This window comes from Microtus ochrogaster, linkage group LG3 (assembly GCF_000317375.1).
Source record: "Microtus ochrogaster isolate Prairie Vole_2 linkage group LG3, MicOch1.0, whole genome shotgun sequence".
Lineage (NCBI taxonomy): Eukaryota > Metazoa > Chordata > Mammalia > Rodentia > Cricetidae > Microtus > Microtus ochrogaster.
In genome coordinates, this window is record NC_022029.1 from 21275711 (window position 1) to 21285712 (window position 10002).

Consider the following 10002-nt stretch of genomic DNA (forward strand, 5'->3'; position numbering starts at 1 on the left):
TGGTATGTAGCGTTTTCTCTAATTTCTTTTCAAAATTTTCCTCTATGATAGAACTTAATGAAGACCAAGTGGACCATCACAGTGAACAGAACTTTCTGAAGTGTCCTAGAATGCAGAGCTGTGACATTCACACACCCGGACTGCCCCTCTGTGTTCAGTGTTGAATCTTGGCTCTGTCACCTATTTGTCATGGGTCTCTGGGAAGATCACTGATCCTCTGTAAGCTTCAGATCGATCACCCATCACCAGAACATAATTATACTTCCCTTGGTGGTGTCAGAGCTCAGTGAATACACTACAAAACAGAAAACAAAGCCTAAAGCAAATAAATCAGAGTGAAGCCAGCAAGGAGAGGCAAAGCTGACCTATGCCCCAGGTGTTACCAGACCTGCAGTTTTCTTCTAAACTCACATTGCAACCAAAACAAAGGGAACACATGCTTTCCCTCATGTGATGTCTTCAAGCCAAAGATCAAATTCTCCAGGATCACCCAGACTCTTGAAGTGTGCCTACTTTCATGTTTCCTTCCCCAGACAGGCGTCATGACCTCCTTTCCTTTCAAAGCAAAACAGCTATTCCTCACTAATGTCCACAAAGTCTCTGTGAAAATAAAATAGAGCCACAGATATGAGGATATGAACTTTATTATGATCCCAAGCAGAGAAGTCTCCAGACATGCTGCTGAGGAGAGGGATTTAGGAAGACTGGGGGATTAAAATCTCTCTTGAACAGTTAAACTCTGCATAAAGGGTTCTCTTTTCACACTTGTAGGTCAGTCCCTCACACTGGGAGAAAAAAATGAAATTAGTTCTTATTAATGTAGCCTATTCTCCCCCAAGGTCAAAAATGATGCATTCTTGTCAGTGTTCAGAACGTTGTTAATTGGTAATAGCATGGGGTCAAGTTGGATAGTTAAACTGGCCTGTGGAGTGTTTCCTTGTGTGTACAGTTTTTATTCTATAAGCACATCTTGTTTCATAGACTTAATTTAAAGAGAAATAGACCCTACAATGACTTTTTTTTAACAATGTGAAGAAATGAAATTCCAATACGCAACAACTATGCCTTCTTAAAGATGACAGTTGTTTTTCTGGAATACTTGAAGGGACACTAGCCCACTCTAGCTAACATGTGGCTCCAAACACCCATTTCTGTGGGCTCCCACATGGCAGGCTCTGTCTTGCTCTCCCATTCCCTATGCTTTGCTAAAACTCATTAGATTAATTCCTGAAGCTAGCCCTCAAGATCTAGTTTCTTATTCTGCCAGTCCCTGCTCTTGAGGCTGACCACCAAAGCAATCAAATATTGAATCCAAATATTAAAGTTCAGCAATAAAAAGTCTCCTTTGGCTCACTTAATTAACTTGCCAAATTAAAATTAAACACCTTATCCCAACATGGGGTTTCCCATTTTTCCTTGATAAACCACCATTGGCATATGGGCCTTGTCTGCCTCCTCTATCAAGTGGCAGTCCTGTGTCCCTCCTCCAGGACAAATACCCCTGCCCCCTTTCTCCTGCTCCCTTCCCTTCTCTCTTGCCCTCTGTCTCCCATATTTGTCTCTTATTCCCTGTCCTCTGTCCCTCTGGGGCAAATAAATCTCCTTTGTGCTGAGAATTTGGTCTTGTGGGCCCTGAGTCAATACTTTGCCTTTTAATACATGAAGTAAAGTAACACCCAAGGATGACTTGTCTTTCAGAAAAATGGCAGCATAAACAAGGGGCTCGGAAACTAATGTGGCAGGATCATTCTGCTTTTATATATATGTAAGTATATATAAATACTTACATATATATATTTATATTTATACTTATTTATATATATATTTACTTATTTATTATGTATACAATATTCTGTCTGTGTGTATGCCTGCACGCCAGAAGAGGGCACCAGACCCCATTACAGATGGTTGTGAGCCACCATGTGGTTGCAGGGAATTGAACTCAGGACCTTTGGAAGAGCAGGCAATGCTCTTAACCTCTGAGCCATCTCTCCAGCCCTCATTCTGCTTTTCTTAAGAGTTAAGTTACAGCATAGACAAAGCCCAAAGGAAAAATGCTTAGTTTCCTAAGACTTTTCTTTTTAACCTCATTATGCAGCGTGTACCCACAAAGTAAAACAAAATTTGTTTGAGTTAGACAAGCTGCATAATTTTGGAAGGGAAGTTAGACAGATCCGGTTGTTTTATTTGCACATGCCCTGGATGTTCCCAGCTTTATTTAAGTTCAGCTAGACGTGAGAGCTATTTCCAGATCTCACACTTTTGTCATGAACGCTCATCCTTACAAACAGGAACTCCTTCAGAAATCTGATCGATCACTTTGCAACTCAACTGCAATAGAACTTACGTATATATTATTTTCAGGTTAATTAGTTTCAAGAAGTCATAGTTAAGTTTTCTTAAACCACTGCTCAAATCCACAAGATGTCAAAGAGAAAGAACCTCAATGCATGTATCTGGCAATTCTTGCTACCTACATGTAGAGAGAAGGAGGTCATCTCCATCCTTTTAGGGCATTACCCTTTCATAATTCATTTTATACAAAGACGAAAGAGGCTCATAATTTCTGAAAACCCTAAAAATGATCCATTGGAAGGACAGTTCATGTTTGTCATTTTATTCAGTTTGTGTCACCCATTTAATCAGGGGAGTCTATAGATCTTTTGATTGTCTGTTCAAATTCATTTAGTTTCAAATTCAGTAATAATGAGCATATGATCTAGTCCAACTGTCAAACCAATGAATAACTAAGTTAGCAACTATGGAAAAAGCCTTTCTCCCAGAGACTATATCAATATTATTAATTTTTTGAGATGGAATATTGGCTGATGTGGCACTTGTGTTGCAACTCAGATTGGCCTCAAACTCATTGCAGTCCTCCTGCCTCAACTTTTTCATGGAATTATAGGAATGTTCCACCTTGCCTGTCTTAATATCTGTTATTCTAAATTAGTATATAATGTCAGAGTTCCATAGCTGGAGTCAGGCAAGTCCTGGCACCATCTTTGCAAACCCATCAGCATTTAATTGAAGAGAGTTTTGAAGTTGAAGGAGCAATGTGTCATATAAGCAGCTGCCCCGCTTCATTTGTGGAGAAAACCTCAGCTTGGTTACAGCATGTCTTGCTGCTCTGTTGTGTTTCGGGGCCCTTATTTTTCCTGTATTCCGGCCACAGGGAAGATAACCAGGAAGAGATCTCAGAGGACAACATTGACAGCTGTCCTGCAGAAGCAAAGTGGTCACAACTGAGAGTCCACTGCTCTTCTTTGCTAATGTGCACATCTATTGGCTGAATTTCCGTTCTGAAGAGAAACCTATGAAAGACAGTAAGAAAACGATTCAGATTAAATTTTTAAATTTCATTTTTCTTCTGGATTAGAGATAAGTAACATAAACTTCTGGGTTGACAAAAAAAGGTGGAGAGATATTTTACTCTTGATCTCCCCACACACTTATTCAGAAACCAAAAGGTCATAATAGACGGTCATTGTTTCAAGAACTAACATATGCTTATCATTGAGGCTATCATTTTCAGTCTAATTTTAATTGAGTGGAGAGGAACAGTCTACACCAGAATTCTCATTATCTCTGGCATTGCAGGGGCTTAGATGTTTGCTTGTAAAAGTAAGTCATTTCTACTGTTACCTGCCAGTCTCATGCCCCCACTCCCTCCAAAGAAAAAGCACTTGCCAAGTGTTTCCCTAGTACCTGCCTGCAATCTAGTGCTTGAGAGGCTGAGGCAGAAGGATGATCTAGACCAGCTGGCACTATGTAGCCATATTCTGTCACAAAAAAAATAAAGGAAAGATAAAATGGTACTGACTGTATTGTAAAAGCCACAGAAAACGCCATAATTCATAACATTTGTTAGTGCAGTATGAAGACCAAGATGAAAGTGTTGACCTAGTTCATAGGCTTTGGATAGAACAGCAGAAGTGAGCATGACGAAGTAGATAGAACCAGGGGTTTACACGTGGCAAGAGGAAACAGGAATAAAGATGATGTCATTAAAGAAAGACAAGAACATGTATCCAGTAATTGATGGAAACAAGATCATGTTGGAGAAAACCACAGAGACAACCAGCCCAAGTTAGTGGGAGCCCGCAGACTCATGACTGACAGCAGGGGAACCTGCATGGGACTGAACTAGGCCCTCTGAATGTGGGTGACAGTTATGTGGCTTTGTCTATTTGAGGGACCCTTAGCAGTGGGACCAGAATTTATTCTGGGTGTATGAACTGGCTTTTTGGAGCCCATTCTCTATGGTGGGATACCATGCTCAATCTTGATATGAGTGTGATGCGGGGGGTGGGGGAGGGCGGTGGAACACTTGGTCCATCTTCAACTTGCTGTGCCAGACAAGGGAAAAAAAACATTCCTTACCCACACTGATGAGTGGATGAGGGTGGGACGGGGGAAGTAAGGGGGCAGGAGAAGGGGAGGTACCAACTGGGGTTGGTATGTAAAATGAAAAAAAAATATTAAAAAATGTCTCATTTATCTATGATAGCATAAACGTATTGAATATTTATATTTGATATCCTGCTTTTGGAATACTGAAGACATGAGAAGCTCATATCTGTGTAAATAACAAGCAAAAAACCATGAAGAAAAGGTCAGTTTTCTCCATCTAAAGAAACATCTCTTTGAAACAGATAAAGATCTTTGCAGAAGACCTCAATTAATCAAAATGCAGAGAAGAAGTGATAATGTGGTCCCAACTGATGTATCTATGACACAGCTCCTGCATCTAAGGTTTAGTGATCCTAGCAGAAGAGGTAGCGGAAAGGTTGTAAGAGTCAGTGGAACAGTGAGTTTTCTGTGAGACTGTGTCCTAGAAATATAAGAGGTTACACCCATGAATTCTCATCACATGGTTGCCTAAAAATGACCTGAACAAAGATACCAATGCCAGGCTACCATGGCAGGTGGAAAGTATATGGAGTCACAACTGTAGGCAAAGATCTATAGGCAATAGAAGTATGCTGAGAATGGGAGAAATAGCCTTCTCCAGGGAAAAGTCCCCAATAGGTTTTCTGATACCAAATGGTCAGCCTTGAAATCATATACAAATGATTAGCATGATATAGACTTAGCAGGTTATAGTTATATATTTAGAAATATATAAACAATATATTACATATGAACATATATTCCTAAACATATAAATACATTTACATATTTATAAGTTATTGTTATATATGTATACATAGAGAGAGATGTAACAACAGTTAAAAATATAGACCATGAATTTGAAAGAAAGTGAGGGGGTACATGGGAAGAATTAAAAAGAGGAAAAAGAGAAGAGGAAATGATGTATTTATATTTTAATTTTTCAAAAAAGATTTAAAAAACACAGGTTTCAGAAAAGTGCGGCCATCATAAAGAAGGTAATGGAAGAGGTGCCATGGCAGTGAGAAGGAGTGAGTGATTACACACTCCCTCAGAAAGAGGTTGCAGGAATGTTATTATCACACACTCTGTAATGAGGAACAAGATGCATGTGGCTATGTGATATGACAACATTTCTTATTAAAGTAAACCATAATAATGAAGAAACCAAAACTAGAAGCTTTCTGTACATTGAGAAGATAAATAATTTCAAGACTGAAGTATCATTTACTCATGTAACTGGGGGTGTTAGGACCAAATACATTAATGGCTCCTGGATGCAGGTGCCTCTTGTCATTTGGCCAGTGCTTTTGTGAGATAGGTAGAGCTAAAATTTTTATCATCTTGTGTAGTAGGAGTGGCAGGCTGCGTTCTCACTCAGTTCCTGCATGGCTAGCTTTATACCCGAAATAACAACACACAAATTGTATTCTTTTAAACACTGCCTGGCCCATTAGTTCCAGCCTCTTATTGGCTAACTCTCACATCTCCATTAACCCATTTCTAATAATCTGTGTAGCACCAGGAGATGGTAGCTTACCAGGAAAGATCTTAACCTGCGTCTGTCTCAGATAGGAGAATCATGGCGACTGCCTGACTCGGCTTCTTTCTCCCAGCATTCTGTTCTGCCTACTCCACCTACCTAGTTTTCTGTCCTATTAAAGGGCCAAGGCAGTTTCTTTATTAACCGATAGACAGATGACCCTTCTCCATCAATCTTGCTTTGGAAAGAGGCTGTGTCCATGAAATAAGCCAGAGAATAATAGGAATTTGAAAAAAAAGTCAAACCTGTTTTTTTCCTGAAGGGAAGGTAGAGTTTTCCCCAAACCTAGTCAAGTTTTCCCCAAATCTCCTTCCCATTTGAGGTGCAATAATATACATATTGCTTTCTTTCCCAAAAGTCTTTGGTTTCTACTTAAGAGAATATGAACAATTTACTAATTTAAATAAGTAATTATATACCATTGCTATTTATTCATCTGTCTGCATTTATCTATCACCAGTCTATATTCTGACATAGATTATCTATTACCTATCATCTGTCTATATTACCTATTATCTACTAAATGTTCATGTATCTACTGTCTCTCCATCTAATACCAAGTATGTCCTCTATCATCTTCTATCATACAGTATCTTTCAATCCATTCTCTATACATCTATCCTTTATCCATTCACCTATCACCTATTTATCATCTGTCTATCATATATAATCTCTATATATCTTTATTCATTTACAATTCATGTTTGGAGAGGAATATATTTCTCACTTTTATGTTTATATATGCTTAAATATTTCTTTAGCAAAATCACTACATTTATTGATAAGTCAAACCTTTGATAGATTTTTCTATTTTAACTACTAGTAGAACAATAAAATGTATTTTATAAGGAAAACTATCCCCAATAAACTATCTGTTGCCTGTCTTTTGAGGTTCTTATGTGGTCTATTTTGCAAGGCTCCTCTCCTTGTCGAATATTCTGCCATAAAGGACAATTTGGGAAGCTAGCTTTATGTAGATTTGACTGTGAGAAGAAAGGTTTCTTTGACTGAATGACTACTTTCACATCAGGGCCCCACAATGTGGGAAGAGTTCATGCAGTTACTAGTACAGAAAGAAATTATGCTTAATAAATGATTAATAAACTGTTGGGATATTTGGGGATGCATCCCATTGTGGAAAGGGAGAACAAGGGTTTTACAGAAATGACAGTGACTATTCAAAAAACAGGTATTCCTGAAGATCTGTAAATTGGGTTCTGTAGGAGGAGGCTGCTTGTTTGTCCTGGCCACCCAGAACCAAAATAACCACATAGATACCATATTATTTAAAACACTGCTTAACCTATTAGCTCTAGTTTTTTTTTTTGTTTTTTTCTTTTTTTTTTTTTTTGACAAGGTTTCTCTGTAGCTTTAGTGCCTGTCCCGGAATTAGCTCTTGTAGCCCAGGCTGGCCTCAAACTCGCAGAGATCTGCCTGCCTCTGCCTCCCAAGTGCTGGGATTAATGGCATGCAACACCACTGGCCGGCAGCTCTAGCTTCTTATTGGCTAACTTTTACATCTTAATTTAACCCATATCCATTAATCTGTGCATCACCATGAGGTCATCGCCTACCAGCAAAGTTTCAGCTTGTCTGTTTCCAGTGCAGTTCCATGTCTTCTCCCTGACTCCACCTCCTTTCTCACAGCATTCAGTTTAGTTTTCCCCACCTAGCTCTGTTCCTTTGTAGCTCTGCTATAGGCCCAAAGCAGTTCCTTTATTAACCAATGATATTCACATCATACAGAGGGGAATCCCACATCAGGGTTCCTCCCATGAGTTTAGTCTAGAGACCAGTTAGCTGTACTTTCACTGTATAGTCCTATGGGCTTATAGTACCAAACAAGTTCCTGGTACAGAAATGTGAACCCCAAAGACCCTGTTTAAATGGCTCTAAACCTTCTTCAGGATACATTCAGTCTCTACAGAACTGAGGGTCCTGCAGGAGACACTGTCTGTGGTGTGGTAAAGGTTGAAGGGATGAATCAGATTGTGCCAGCTGCACTGTCTTAAAACCCACATGTAAGAGCACTATGGTAGCCTAGAGGGTACCTGTGGGCAAGAAGCTAGGCTCATTCTGAGGCAGAGAACTGACTTAGAAAGAACATACTAAATCTGCTTTGGCTCATCCCAGGGATGTTTATCAAGGAGAAGCAAGGACTATAACAGTTTCGAAGCACGGTTTATAAAATGTATATAAAGTATGCAGCTCTCTATTTGTTCTTGAACCTGATAATGATTGTTTCAAAATTCTACTAATAATGAACTTTCACCATTCATCACTTATTTCCCTTGTACAATGTATGAAGAATTTTCAGGTAAGATGGCAGCCTACACGAATCTCTAGGTGACCCAGTGAAGGGAAAGAATCAAACTGAGAGAAAATATGACTCTCTTCAAAAACAGAGAGCTGGAAGTTCACAAAGGCAGGAGTAGGATATGTTCAAAGTACAAGAAAATTAAAGATCTTATCCAGAGAAGAAGCCAGTTAGGTGATTCCCCTTAGCAGGCAGCGAAGCAGAAGGCTCCTCCAAAAGGTCAGCCAGGATCGCTCTTTGGAAAGATACTCCTGTTCTCAGGGCAAGCTCTGGGCTTCAACAGTTTCAAAGTCAAATTGTAGGTTCTAGTGACATGGAAATCTCTGGGATATGTAGGAATCTCATTTTGTCACTCAGTATGGCTTGGGAAACAGGGGTCAGGTGCCATCTACAGCAAAAACCTATTGTTTAAAACAGCTACCCTGGTAACATTAGCACACAAAAAATCACAAGACCCCAGAAACCTGAATTTAATTTGCCACAGGCTAGTAGACAGCCTCTGAAGGCCATTGTGAAATGCTGGAGGAGAGATGTTGCCAAGGCTAAAGTACCTAACTCTGCTCTAGGCTGCCAGGAGCAGATCCCATGAACGGCAATAACCCTGAAGTCTGATAGTCCTGAGACTGAGGTCAGGCAACCTCAAGAGCCATCCACTTCTGATCACTGCTGTAGAACCTGAAACTTTTGAAGCCCAGCAGTCTGCTTGACATTTACAGCTGCATCATCCCCTCAGGACGTCTGTACCCTTAGAAGGTCTTGGAAGCACAAACACAAGTCCCCTCAAAAATGGAAAGAATAAATATCATGTGAAGAGTAGCTAAACAAAGGATAAGTAACAGGAAATTCATCACATCCCACACAGCAAACCAACCCCTGATATAGACAGGCCAGAAGGAACAGATCAAACAGTAATCCAGCCACACAGAAACAACCACAAAGTTATAGAAATCAGAAAATATTTCCCAATAAAATCTTAAGTGTAAATGATCTCACCTCACCAATCAAGAGACCCAGTCTGGATGACTGAAGTACAAAACTAGATCCAATCATCTGTTGCCTCCAAGAGACACTGCATTCTCACCACAGACTGAGAGGCGGAGGATGCAAGGTAATATATCAAGCTACAAAAGAAAGAAAGACAAAACTCTACACAAACTAAACAAAAGAAACAGAGAGAAGACCCAAATCAATAAAACCATACATCAAAGAGGGCATATTACAACAGATGCCAGTGAAATCTAGAGGATTTCCAAAATTATTTCAAAAACATATTTTCAAAACGACAAGTTTGAAGCAGTAATAAAAGACCTAATTATAAAAAGAGATGCAGGACTGGATGCAAATTCTACAAAACATTTAAAAAAGAGCTAACACTAGTATTTTCCATACTGTTTGGGAAGCAGAAAGGGAAAGCACACTACCAAAGTCATTCAGTGAAGCTCATATAACCCCAACATCCAACAGAATAAGAACAAAAGAAAGCGTATAATAAGCTATAGTCATATTTCCTTCATGAACATAGATGCACAATTTCTCAGTACATTCTTGTGAATTCAATAACACATTAAGAAGATCATTTAACATGACCAAATAGGCTTCATCTCAGGGATACAGGACTGATTCTACACACAAATCAATATGTCTTAAAAAAAACTTTAAGGCTCTTGCCAACCCTAAGGTGGCTCCCTTAACTAAGAATTGTGCTTCCGTGCTCCCCTATCCAACCTTCCTTTATCCCAATCCTCCTTTT